The 12,293-nt window shown below is 38.7% G+C and overlaps 1 protein-coding gene across 2 annotated transcripts in view; it reads right to left on the reverse strand.

The window, feature by feature from the left end:
* LOC106093809 (venom dipeptidyl peptidase 4) overlaps positions 1-12,262 on the reverse strand; it is a 638,446-nt gene extending 626,184 nt beyond the window's left edge. For both annotated transcript variants that reach the window (XM_059360849.1, XM_059360848.1), the window contains exon 1: positions 12,189-12,262. The gene's annotated coding sequence lies outside the window, so the exon portion shown is untranslated. The remainder of the gene's footprint in view (positions 1-12,188) is intronic.
* Positions 12,263-12,293: the final 31 nt, after the last annotated feature.

A 12,293-nucleotide genomic window follows, 5' to 3' on the forward strand; every position in this document is an offset into this window, starting at 1 on the left:
ATCTCCAGATATAGTGTAATGAGCCTATAAAAGGAGCATTTTTCTTCCTATTTCGATGAAATTTGGCACAACGGGTCTCTCTACATTTTTGTTGAATATCGCCCAGATCGGACCATATTTTGATATAGCTGCCACATAGACCGATCTCCCCATATAGAGTATTGAGCCCATAAAAGGAGCATTTTTCATCCGATTTTAATAAAATTTGAAACAGTAAGTTTTAATAAACCTCTACATCTTTGTGTCGAACATCGCTCAGATCGAACCATATTTGAATATATCTGTTATATAGACCGATCTTCCGATATAGAGTATGAAGCCCATAAAAGGAGCATTTCTCATCCGATTTTGATGAAATTTAAAACAGTGCGTTTTGAATGAAATTTGAAACCTCTAGAACTATTGATTGAATATATAGCTAGATATAGCTGTCATATGGACCGATCTCCCGATAAAGAGTATGAAGCATGTTTCATCCGATTTTGATGAAATTTGAAACAGTGCGTTTTGGCACCCCTCTTAACCCGTTTGAATGTGGAGGCCACCGTAGCGCAGAGGTTATCATGTGCACCTATAACGCTGAACGCCTGGGTTCGAATCCTGGCGAGACCATAACCAAAAATTTTCAGCGGTGGTTTTCCCCTCCTAATGCTAGCAACATTTGTGAGATACTATGCCATGTAAAACTTCTCTCCAAAGAGGTATCGAACTGCGCCACGCCGTTCGGACTCAGCTATAAAAAGGAGGCACCTTCTCATTGATATGTGAGAAGTTTGCCCCTGCTCCTTAGTGCAAAATTTGCAAGTTTTACCAGATGCTCTACAAAATATTCTATACAATACTCTATATCGGGAGATCGGTTTATATTATACGGCTATATCCAACTATGGTCCGATCTGCACGATATTCAACAAACAAGTGTAGAGGTCTATCAAATCGCACTGTTTCAAATTTCATCAAAATCGGATGAAAAATGCTTCTTTATATCGAGAGATCGGTCTATATGGCAGCTATATCCAAATATGGTCCGATCTGGACGATATTTAACAAAAATGTTTAGAGGGATACCATAACTCGCTGTGCTAAATTTAATCGAAATAGGATGAAGAATGCTCCTTTTATAGGCTCATTACACTATATATTATATGGCAGCTATATCCAAATATGGTCCGATCTGGACGATATTTAACAAAAATGTTTAGAGGGATACCATAACTCGCTGTGACAAAAGTTAATCGAAATAGGATGAAGAATTCTCCTTTTATAGGCTCATTACACTATATCGGGAGATCGGTATGTATGGCAGCTATATCCAAATATGGTCCGATCTGTGCCAGGTTTGACAGAAATGGGTAGGGGTTTACCATAACACACTGTGCCAAATTTGATCGAATTCGAGTAATAAATTGATCTTTATGGCCTCTATACCATATATCGGGAGATCGGGTGGTCGAGTGGTCGGTCTATAGGGCAGATATATCCAAATATAGTCAGATCTGAACCGTACTTCAAAGAAATGGATAGGGGTCTACCAGCACTCACTATTTCAAATTTCATCGAAATCGGATGAAAATTTACCAATTTATTGTCTCAAGACTTTAAGTCTGGAGATCGGTCTATATAGCGGCTATATATAACTAAAATTCGATTTTATGAGATCAGAAGTTCAGATTTATATACAAAGAATACGAAATCATCAAAAAATATTTGGAAAATTTTTTTTATACCTGACATATCTGCAAAATTATAAATACCCAAAAACGCTTGGGTATTTACCCAATAAATACCTAAGCGTTGGGTATTTACCTGGTAGAAACCAATCTCTAAACATGGATTAGTCGTATCAAAAAGCCAGCGTATCCAATGAGCGCCGATAGTCACATTTTACAATGCCATTGTATTGTTTGTTTTAGTTGCAATTTTTTTTGTCTCGCTTGTCTTGTGATATCATTAATCTTTTGTAAACACAGAACAACCCAACAACATGGATTCCGCTAAAAATTTACCCTTATTAACTGAGTTTGTATTTGAATTATTGCGGTCTCAAGAAGTCGTAACGGGATATCGGTACTTCGGGGGCCTATATCACCATATTGGCCGATTCGGATGAAACTTAACACTGATGTTATAAGTCATAAGATATGTTTTTGGACCAAATTTCAGCCAAATCAGATGAAAATTGAGGCTTCTAAGGGCTCAAGAAGTCAAATCCATGGATCGGTTTACATGGGGGCTATATCTGTTTATAGACCGATTCAGATCATACTTGGTATGGATGTTGGAAGTCATAGCTCAAGTCTTTGTTCCAAATTGGAAGTCATAACTGAACACTTTGTGCAAAATTTTAGCCAAATCGGACAAAAATTGTGGCTTCCAGGGGTTCAAGAAGTCAAATTGACCTACATCAATTAAAAGTGTCTGTGCAAAACTTCAAACGGTTAGCTTAACGCGTTCGACAGCTATCGTAATTTTAGCAGATGGACGGTTCATAATCTGCTATAGCTCCCATAGTCTGATATAGCTCCCATATAAACCGATCTCCCGATTTGAGTTCTTGAGCCCTTACAAGCTGCAATTTTTGTCCGATTTGATTGACATTTTGCAATATTGTGTTCTGTTATGATTTTCAACAACTGTGTCATGTACGGTTCAAGTCGGCCTATAACCTGATATAGTTCCCATCTACGCCGATCTACCAATTTGACTTCTTGAGCCCTTACAAGCCGCAACTTTTGTCCCATTTGGCTTAAATTTTGCATACGGTGTTCTATTAAGACTTCCAACAACTTTGCCGAGTCATTCTATAACCGCATATAGCTCCCATATAAACCGGTCTCTTTATTATCCTTGTTCGGTTCTTAGGAGCTTTTATTTTTGCTGGTTTGACAGAAGTTTTGTATGTTGAATAAAATAATGTCCGTCAACTAAATTTAGTTTCTATAAATTTTTAGCGGAACCCACGGTGGTGGGTTCCCAAAATTTAGCACGACCGAACTTAACACGCTTTTACTTACTATACCCACCACCGAAGGATGGGGGTATATTCATTTTGTCATTCCGTTTGCAACACATCGGAATATCCATTTCCGACCCTATAAAGTATATATATTCTTGATCAGCGTAAAAATCTAAGACGATCTAGACATGTCCGTCCGTCTGTCCGTCTGTCTGTTGAAATCACGCTACAGTCTTAAAAAAGAGAGATATTGAGCTGAAACTTTGCACAGATTCTTTTTTAGTCCATAAGAAGGTTAAGTTCGAAGATGGGCTATATCGGACTATATCTTCATATAGCCCTCATATAGACCGATCCGCCGATTAAGGGTCTTAGGCCCATAAAAGCCACATTTATTATCCGATTTTGCTGAAATTTGGGACAGTGAGTTGCGTTGGGCCCTTCGACATCCTTCGTCAATTTGGCTCAGATCGGTTCAGATTTGGATATAGCTGCCATATAGACCGATCCTCCGATTTAGGGTCTAAGGCCCATAAAAGCCACATTTATTATCCGATATCGCTGAAATTTTGGACAGTGAGTTGTGTTAGGCCCTTCGACATCCTTCGTCAATTTGGCTCAGATCGGTCCAGATTTGGATATAGCTGCCATATAGACCGATCCTCCGATTTAGGGTCTTAGGCCTACAAAAGCCACATTTATTATCCGATTTTGCTGAAATTCGGGACAGTGAATTGTGTTAGGACCATCGACATCCTTCGCCAATTTGGCCCAGATCGGTCCAGATTTGGATATAGCTGCCATATAGACCGATATCTAGGATTTAGGTTTTGGGGCCATAAAAGACGCATTTATTGTCCGATGTCGCTGAAATTTGAGACAGTGAGTTTAGTTAGGCTCTTCGACGTCCTTTTTCAATTTTGCTCCGATCGGTTCAGTTTTGGATATAGCTGCCATATAGACCGATCTCTCAATTTAAGGTTTTGGGCCCATAAAAGAGGCATTTATTGTCCGATTTCACTGAAATTTGACACAGTGACTTATGATAGGCTTACGACATCCGTGTCGAATATGGTTCAGATCGGTTTATTTTTAGATATAGCTACTGTACTTATTAGTATTTGGTCCAAATCGGTCCAATAACTGATATGGGGCATAAGGTATGAAAGTTTCACCGAATTTTGATGAAAGGTGGTTTATATATATACCCGAGGTGGTGGGTATCCAAAGTTCGGCCCGGCCGAACTTAACGCCTTTTTACTTGTGTTTTGCTTCGATTGTTGCAGTAGCTGCGTTTTTGTTTGAACATTTGCAAAAAAATTTTTTAATTTTTATGTTTGAACATTTGCAAAAAAAATTGTTTAATTTTTTTATCTACATTTTTTGTTCGGCTCTCTAGACCCTGATAACAATAATGAGATTTTTTCGCTTACACCCGAACGTTAGTTGTTAGGTAATAATTTTTTCCAGTTTCAATTTTTGTCAACTATGTTAAATTAATGTGGGAAGAAGATAAGATTTTTCCCTATAGTCGATATTTGTGAAGGGATGTATTAAATTGCAAAATATTTGAAAAAAAGTTGACAACGCCCGCTGATGATATTTCTTGGTCGATTGCTTCTAGCAACAACACACTTTTGCTGTATTTTAAATATTTCTTGCTATACTATTCTTTGAATAGGAAGCACTAAAAAAATGTATAAAGCCTAATTTCGTCATTCTGTTTGTAACTCCTCCAAAAAGTCGTCTCAGACCCCATAATGTCTTGATTGTCATGACATTTCATGTCGATCTAGCCATTTCCGTCCGTCTGTCCGTCCATCCGGTCGGTTGGGATTGTAAATGCCATATAAACCGATCTTGGATCTTGACTTGTTGAGCCACAGGTCCCAATTTTTTATCCGATTTGGCTAAAATTTTGCATGAGGTGTTTTTTTATGATTTCCAACAACTGTGCTAAGTATGGTTGAAATCGGTCCATAACCTGATATAGCTGTCATATAAACCGATCTGAGGTCTTGACTTCTTGAGCCTCTTGAAGGCGAAATTCCTATCCGATTTGGCAAAAATTTTGCATGGCGTGTTTCGTCATGACTTCCAACCACTGTACCAAGCATGGTTCCAATCGGTTCATAACACATATAGCTGCCATATAAACCGATCTTGAATATTGACTTCTTGAGCCACTAGAGGACGTAATTATTATCCGATTTGACTAAAATTTTGCATGAGGTGTTTTTTTATGATTTTCAACAACTGTGCCAAGTTCGGTCCAAATCAGTCTATAACCAGATATAGCTCCCATATAAACCGGTCTCTCGATTATCCTTGTTCGATTCCATGAAGCTTTAAGTTTTGCTGGTTTGACCGAAGTTTGGTATCTATTATCAAAATGAAATTGTTGCGCTTGGTTTGTTTTTCTGTTCCGTATAGACTCAAAAACGGCTGAACCGATTCTCATGAAATTTTCACAGATGGTAGAGTTTGGGCCCCCGGTACTAGATTTTTTCATATCCGAAGCGGGGGCGCACCCTCCCCTTAACCCAATTTTCAAAAACGCCAGATCTCGGAGTTGGGTGCACCGACTTAACCGAAATTTTGTATACCACCTAATGGTACCCCAAAAACACGAAATTATTAAAAAATTTTGGTGTCAAATAACCTGGGGGACGCCCCATCCCAAAACCCATCCGAACGGACATGTGTACGGATTGAGACAATATGGGTATCAAATGAAAGGTATTTAAGAGTAGAGTACGAACTTGGCATTAAAATTTTACCCTAAGTGTCGGAGGCCCCCCCACCCCCAAAAACACCACCCAACAGGACACTTTAACCACTTTGAGCAATATGGGTATCAAATGAAAAGTATTTAAAAGAAGAATACAAAACTTACACAAAAATTTAGTTTTTGGCCCCCAAAATACCTCAATAGGACACATTTACCGAATGAGACAATATGGAGATCAAACGAAAGATATTTGGAATTTGTTATAAGAATTTGGTCCAAGGTGTCTACCCCCAAAACGGCCATAAGTGTCCAACGTCACAAAATGGAATCTGGTATGCAAAATTAGAACAGAGTCTGGGACCGGCCCACCCACTAAATATACTTCAATAGGACGTGCAGTTCGATCGGGATAATATGTCAATTAAAAGAATGGTGTATGACAGAATTATTTGGGTCATGTCCTACCGTTCCGCAGGACAGTAGATCGCGACAATAAAAGACTCATATTAAATGTCGTTTGGTTCTTAGCGTCGGGAGACCGACCCTCTCCTCCCAATAAATGCAACGCCAAACTGTCATGTGGGATGAACGGGAATATATTGCACTCAAATGAAAGGACGTGCCAGAGGGCAATCCCCCTCGCCCTATCCTACTAAAACAAAAAAAGGAGTTAAAAATAATATAAGAGTAATATGAAATAATATATGGAGGCCGATCAGGATAGAATAGGACAGAAATAAAAGATCTTTGGTAGTAGAGTACACTTTTTATCCTCCAATTGGGATGTATACTGGAGAACCTGCGGATCTTTAAGAATGTGGTATCCCAAGTGGTCGCTTTGAAATATGATTTTGAATGTAGATAACCAATACAAAACAATTAATTGGTGTGAAACTGAACGAGGCCCGTAGCCTTGAATACCTTGATAGCCTCCTTCAAAATGCTTGACATCATGGGGCTCAAACAAAATCGTGCTCTAGCTCGATGCTGATTTTACTTCATTGTCCGCCTGTAAAATCCCTTCAAACTGGTCATGATTGCCTACTATGGCGATAAATAATAGGTATTTCATAGTAGAAAACGAATTTGATATCCAAATTTGAGGCCAAATGTTTGGGGATCGTGGTACCCATAAACTCCCCCTAAACCAGTGGCAATTGGGTTCAAATTAAAGCAATTTTTAGAGTAGAGTACGATGCTGATATTTTTCAGGGCTAAATACGTGGGTAGTCGCCCCACTCTGCATACCCCTCAAACTTGATATATTTGTGGATTATGGCAAAAAAAATGGCTCAAATCTGTTTAATGACCAAGCGTTTAAGGGATGCCTCACAAACTCTCCCTAAACCACACATATATAGCAATATGTAGCTCCAGTGTGATTTTTATATCAGGTTATGGACCGATTTGAACCATACTTGGCACAGTTGTTGGATATCATAACAAAATACTTCGTGCAAAAATTCATTCAAATCGGATAAGAATTGTGCCCTCTAGAGGCTCAAGAAGTCAAGACCCAAGATCGGTTTATATGGCAGCTATATCAGGTTATGGACCGATTTAAACCATACTTGGCACAGTTGTTGGGTATCATAACAAAACATGTCGTGCGAAATTCCATTCCATTCGGATAAGAATTGCGCCCTCTAGAGGCTCAAGAAGTCAAGACCCAAGATCGGTTTATATGGCAGCTATATCAGGTTATGGGCCAATTTGAACCATACTTGGCACAGTTGTTGGATATAATAACAAAACACGTCGTGCAAAATTTCATTCTGATCGGATAAGAATTGCGCACGCTAGAGGCTCAAAAAGTCAAGACCCAAGATCGGTTTATATGGCAGCTATATCAGGTTATGGACCGATTTGAACTATACTTGGCGCAGTTGTTGAATGTCATAACAAAACACGTCGTGCAAAATTTCATTCCAATCGGATAAGAATTGCGCACTCTAGAGGCTCAAGAAGTCAAGACCCAAGATCGGTTTATATGGCAGCTATATCAAAACATGGACCGATATGGCCCATTTACAATACCAACTGACCTACACTAATAAGAAGTATTTGTGCAAAATTTCAAGCGGCTAGCTTTACTCCTTCGGAAGATAGCGTGCTTTCGACAGACAGACGGACGGACATGGCTAGATCGACATAAAATGTCACGACGATCAAGAATATATATACTTTATGGGGTCTCAGACAAATATTTCGAGTAGTTACAAACAGAATGACGAAATAAGTATACCCCCCATCTTATGGTGGAGGGTATAATATGCTCTTCAAATAGCTTAGTTTACTTTCTATACATTTTTAACAGAATCCATGGTGATGGGTTCCCAATATTCGGCCCGGCCGAACTTAGCACGCTTTTACTTCTTTTAATTTTTTCGGCAGAGCCATTTGCTTTGAAGAAAAATAAAATAACTACCGACACCTTGACATTTGCTGCAAAATTTGAAGAACACAAAAATTTCTCTGTTATTTCAATCCTCTTTGATTGTTATTACCCTCGCAAATATGTATACTTGTTATTTCAATCAACATTTTTTGCCGAGCGTAACTTTGAAGTAACAGACACTTCAAGCACACTCCCAATTCCCATACCCTACAAACATTTTTGATCGCCAAACGATCTTCCGCGATGAAGGTTACGTTCGCGGACGAGCTCGTCTAAGAGTTGTAGACGATTCCGCAGGAGGAGTTGTGTTCTCGAGACGAATCTTCTGGAAGGGTGTTTCGCGAGCAAGTCGGAAGAGATTTTTGAATCGCGCAAAAATCATGTGGGCGAGTAACAGATGAGTGTTTTCGAAGATTTATAAAATACTCTTCTGGGAGAGTTGCGCATTACTCTCCTGAACGAGTAACAAATAAGTGCTTTGGAATATCTATTAAATTCGGTTCTAAAAGAGTTGCGCGTTATCGGTTGCAAATGCAACTACGCCAATGAACATTCCATCAAAGAACTGGGGCAAACTTCTCACAAATCAATGAGTGCTGTCCGATTCCTCTTTGGAGGAGAAGTTTTTACATGGCAAAGAACCTTACAAATGTCGCCATCATTAGGAGAGATAACCACCGCTGAAAATATTTCTGATGTTCCTGCCTGGCGTTATTCGGTTAGAAGATCCAAAAAATACATATCAAGATTAGTTGTTCTTCAAAAATGTAACAACTACGAAAAAACTTATTTTTATACCCACCACCGTAGGATAGGGGGTATATTCATTTAGTCATACCGTTTGCAACACATCGAAATATCAATTTCCGACCTTACAAAGAATTGTATTTCGGATCGTCGTAAAGTTCTAAGACGATTCAACGATGTTCGTGTGTCTGTCCATCCATCTATTGCTGTCACTATACAGCCTTCAAAAATTGAAATTTGGCACAGATACGTCTTTTTGATGCGCGCTGCTTAAGTTCTTGAACGGGCCAAATCGGACCTTATTTGGATATAGCTGCTATATCTACCGATAAAGGGTCTAATGCCCATAAATGCTGTATTTTTTATCCGATTTCACTGAAATTGGAAACAGTGAGAAGCCTAAGGTTTCCCGACAACTGACCCAAATATGGCTCAGATCGGACTATATATATATAGCTGTCATATAGACTGATCTCCTGATAAAGGTTCTGAAGACATTAACAGCTTTATTTATTACCCGATTTCGCTGAAATTTTAAATAGTGGGTTATTCTAAGCTTCCCGACATCTGACCTAAATATGGATTAGATAGGTCTATATTTAGATATAGCTGCCATATAGACCGATCTCCCGATAAAGCGCCTGAAGCCCATGAAAGCTACATTTATTACCCTATTTCGCCTCCCAACATTATTGTAAGCCTCCCAACATCTGACCCAAAATATGGTTCAGATCGGACTATATTAAGATATATCTATCATATAGACCGATCTGCCGATAAAGGGGTCTGAAGCCCATAAAAGCTTTATTTTTTACTCGATTTCGCTGCAATTCGGAACAGTGAGGTCAAGGCCTCCCAACCCCCCATCTAAATATAAATCTCATCGGACTATATTTAGATATAGCTTCCAGACCAATATTTTGTTCTACAAAATTGAACAGTTACTTATATTTATTAGACCACTCAATGTACGTGCCGAATTTGGGTGCTTAATTTATCCAATTTTGACCAGAGGGTTTCATAAATACCTGAGGCGTTGGGTATCCAAAGATCGGCCCGGCCGAACTTAATGCCTTAATCCCTTTTTTTTATTAGACGGCATATTCGTCATACTCAGTACCAATCGTCATATAAACAAAGTGAGAACTCTGTTTGGTGTTGTGGATATCTTCACTCAAAGCAATACAAATCCTAAACGGGCATGAAAATAATAAAAAAAAAAACAAGTAAAAAGGCGTTAAGTTCGGCCGGGCCGAACTTTGGATACCCACCACCTCGGGTATATATGTAAACCACCTTTCATCAAAATCCAGTGAAAAATGCATACCTTGTGTCCCATAGCAGTTCTATCCAGATCCGATTTGGACCAAATACTAATAAGTACTAGTCATTGTTCAATTATGTATAACAAAATATTGGTCTTTCTAGTAGCTACATCTAAAAATAAACCGATCTGAATCATATATAACATGGATGTGCAAAAGCCTAACATAAGTCAATGTGTCAAATTTCAGTCAAATCGGATTATAAATGCGTTTTTTTGAGCCCAAGACTTTTAATCGAGATATCGGTCTATATGGTAGCTATATCCAAATCTTGATCGATCTGAGTGAAATTGAAGAAGGATGTCGAAAGGCCCAACACAACTCACTGTCCCAAATTGCGGCGACATCGGACAATAAATGCGCTTTTTCTGGCCCTAAAACCTAAAACCGAGAGATCGGTCTATATGGCAGCTATATCCAAATCTTGACCGATCTGTGCCATAATGCAGAACTATATCAAGGGGTTTAACTTAACTCAATGTCCCAAATTTCGGCGACGTCGGACAATAACTGCGCCTTTTATAGGCCTAAGGCTCTAAATCGGAGCATCGGTCTATATGATAGCTATATCCAAATCCGGACCGATCGGAGCCAAATTGAAGAAGGATGTCGAAGGGACAAATATAACTCACTGTCCCAAATTTCGGCGACATCGCATAATAAATTCGCCTTTTATGGTCAAAAAACCTTAAATCGAGAGAACGGTCTATATTACAGCCATATTCAAATCTGGACCGATCTGGACCAAATTGATGAAGGATGTCGAAGGGCCTAACACAACTTACTGTCTTAAATTTCAATAAAATCGGATAATAAATGTGGCCTAAATCGGAGGATCGGTCTATATGGCAGCTATATCCAAATCTGGACCGATCTGGGCTAAATTGACGAAGGATGTCGAGAGGACAAACACAACCTACTGTTCCAAATTTCAGCAAAATCGTATAATAAATGTGGCTTTTATGGGCCTAAGACCCTAAATATGAGGATCGGTCTATATGCCAGCTATATCCAAATCTGAACCGATCTTGACCAAATTGACGAAGGATGTCGAAGGGCCTAACACAACTCACTATCCCAAATTTGAGCAAAATCGTATAATAAATGTGGCTTTTATGGGCCTAAGACCCTAAATCTGAGGATCGGTCTATATGGCAGCAAAATCCAAATCTGGACCGTTCTGGGCCAAATTTACGAAGGATGTCGAAGGGCCTAACACAACTCACTATCCCAAGTTTCAGCAAAATCGGATAATAAATGTGGCTTTTATGGCCAAAGACGTTAAATCGGCCGATCGGTCTATATGGGGGCTATATCAAGATATAGTCCGATATAGCTCATCTTCGAACTTAACCTGCTTATGGACAAAAAAAGACTTTGTGCAAAATTTCAGCTTAATATCTCTATTTTTGAAGACTGTAGCGTGATTTCAACAGACAGACGGACGGACATGTCTAGATCGTCTTAGATTTTTACGCTGATCAAGAATATATATACTTTATAGGGTCGGAAATGGATATTTCGATGTGTTGCAAACGGAATGACAAAATGAATATACCCCCATCCTTCGGTGGTGGGTATAAAAATTGCGAAAAGTAAAATCAGGCGATTTTTAAACAAATCTTATGGATGATTACAACGCAATGGGGTGCGCAATAATCATCGCGGAGAGTTGGCAAAACTTCCGCACACGCAATGGATAGTCCATCGATAAGTTAAAAAAATGTTTCACAAGTCATACGGACCATTATAACGTAGAAGAAGAGTTGCTAAAACTTCTGCACATGCAATGGTTTGTCCAAAGACAACCCAGAAGAGTGTTTCACGACTCATACTGAACACTTGCGTACAAATCTTCCAGAAGATTGTCTTTTTTCATCGCGTCGACGAACTTTACTCCAAAATTATGAAAAATTTTGTAGGGTAGTAAAAGTGGTATGGAAGTATTTAACCAAAATCTGGTAATAATTAAAGGACACTTTTCATAAAAAAAAACAACTTCTGTTATAGTGATAGCCAAATCGGTAATACCTTGAATTGATAATTTTCTTAAAAAAATAAAAAAATCACTTTGTCGGCCAACATATAGGTACTGAGATTTTTTTTTTAAATTTCTATTTATTTTTTTTTAAACAA

Source organism: Stomoxys calcitrans, chromosome 1, assembly GCF_963082655.1.
Source record: "Stomoxys calcitrans chromosome 1, idStoCalc2.1, whole genome shotgun sequence".
Lineage (NCBI taxonomy): Eukaryota > Metazoa > Arthropoda > Insecta > Diptera > Muscidae > Stomoxys > Stomoxys calcitrans.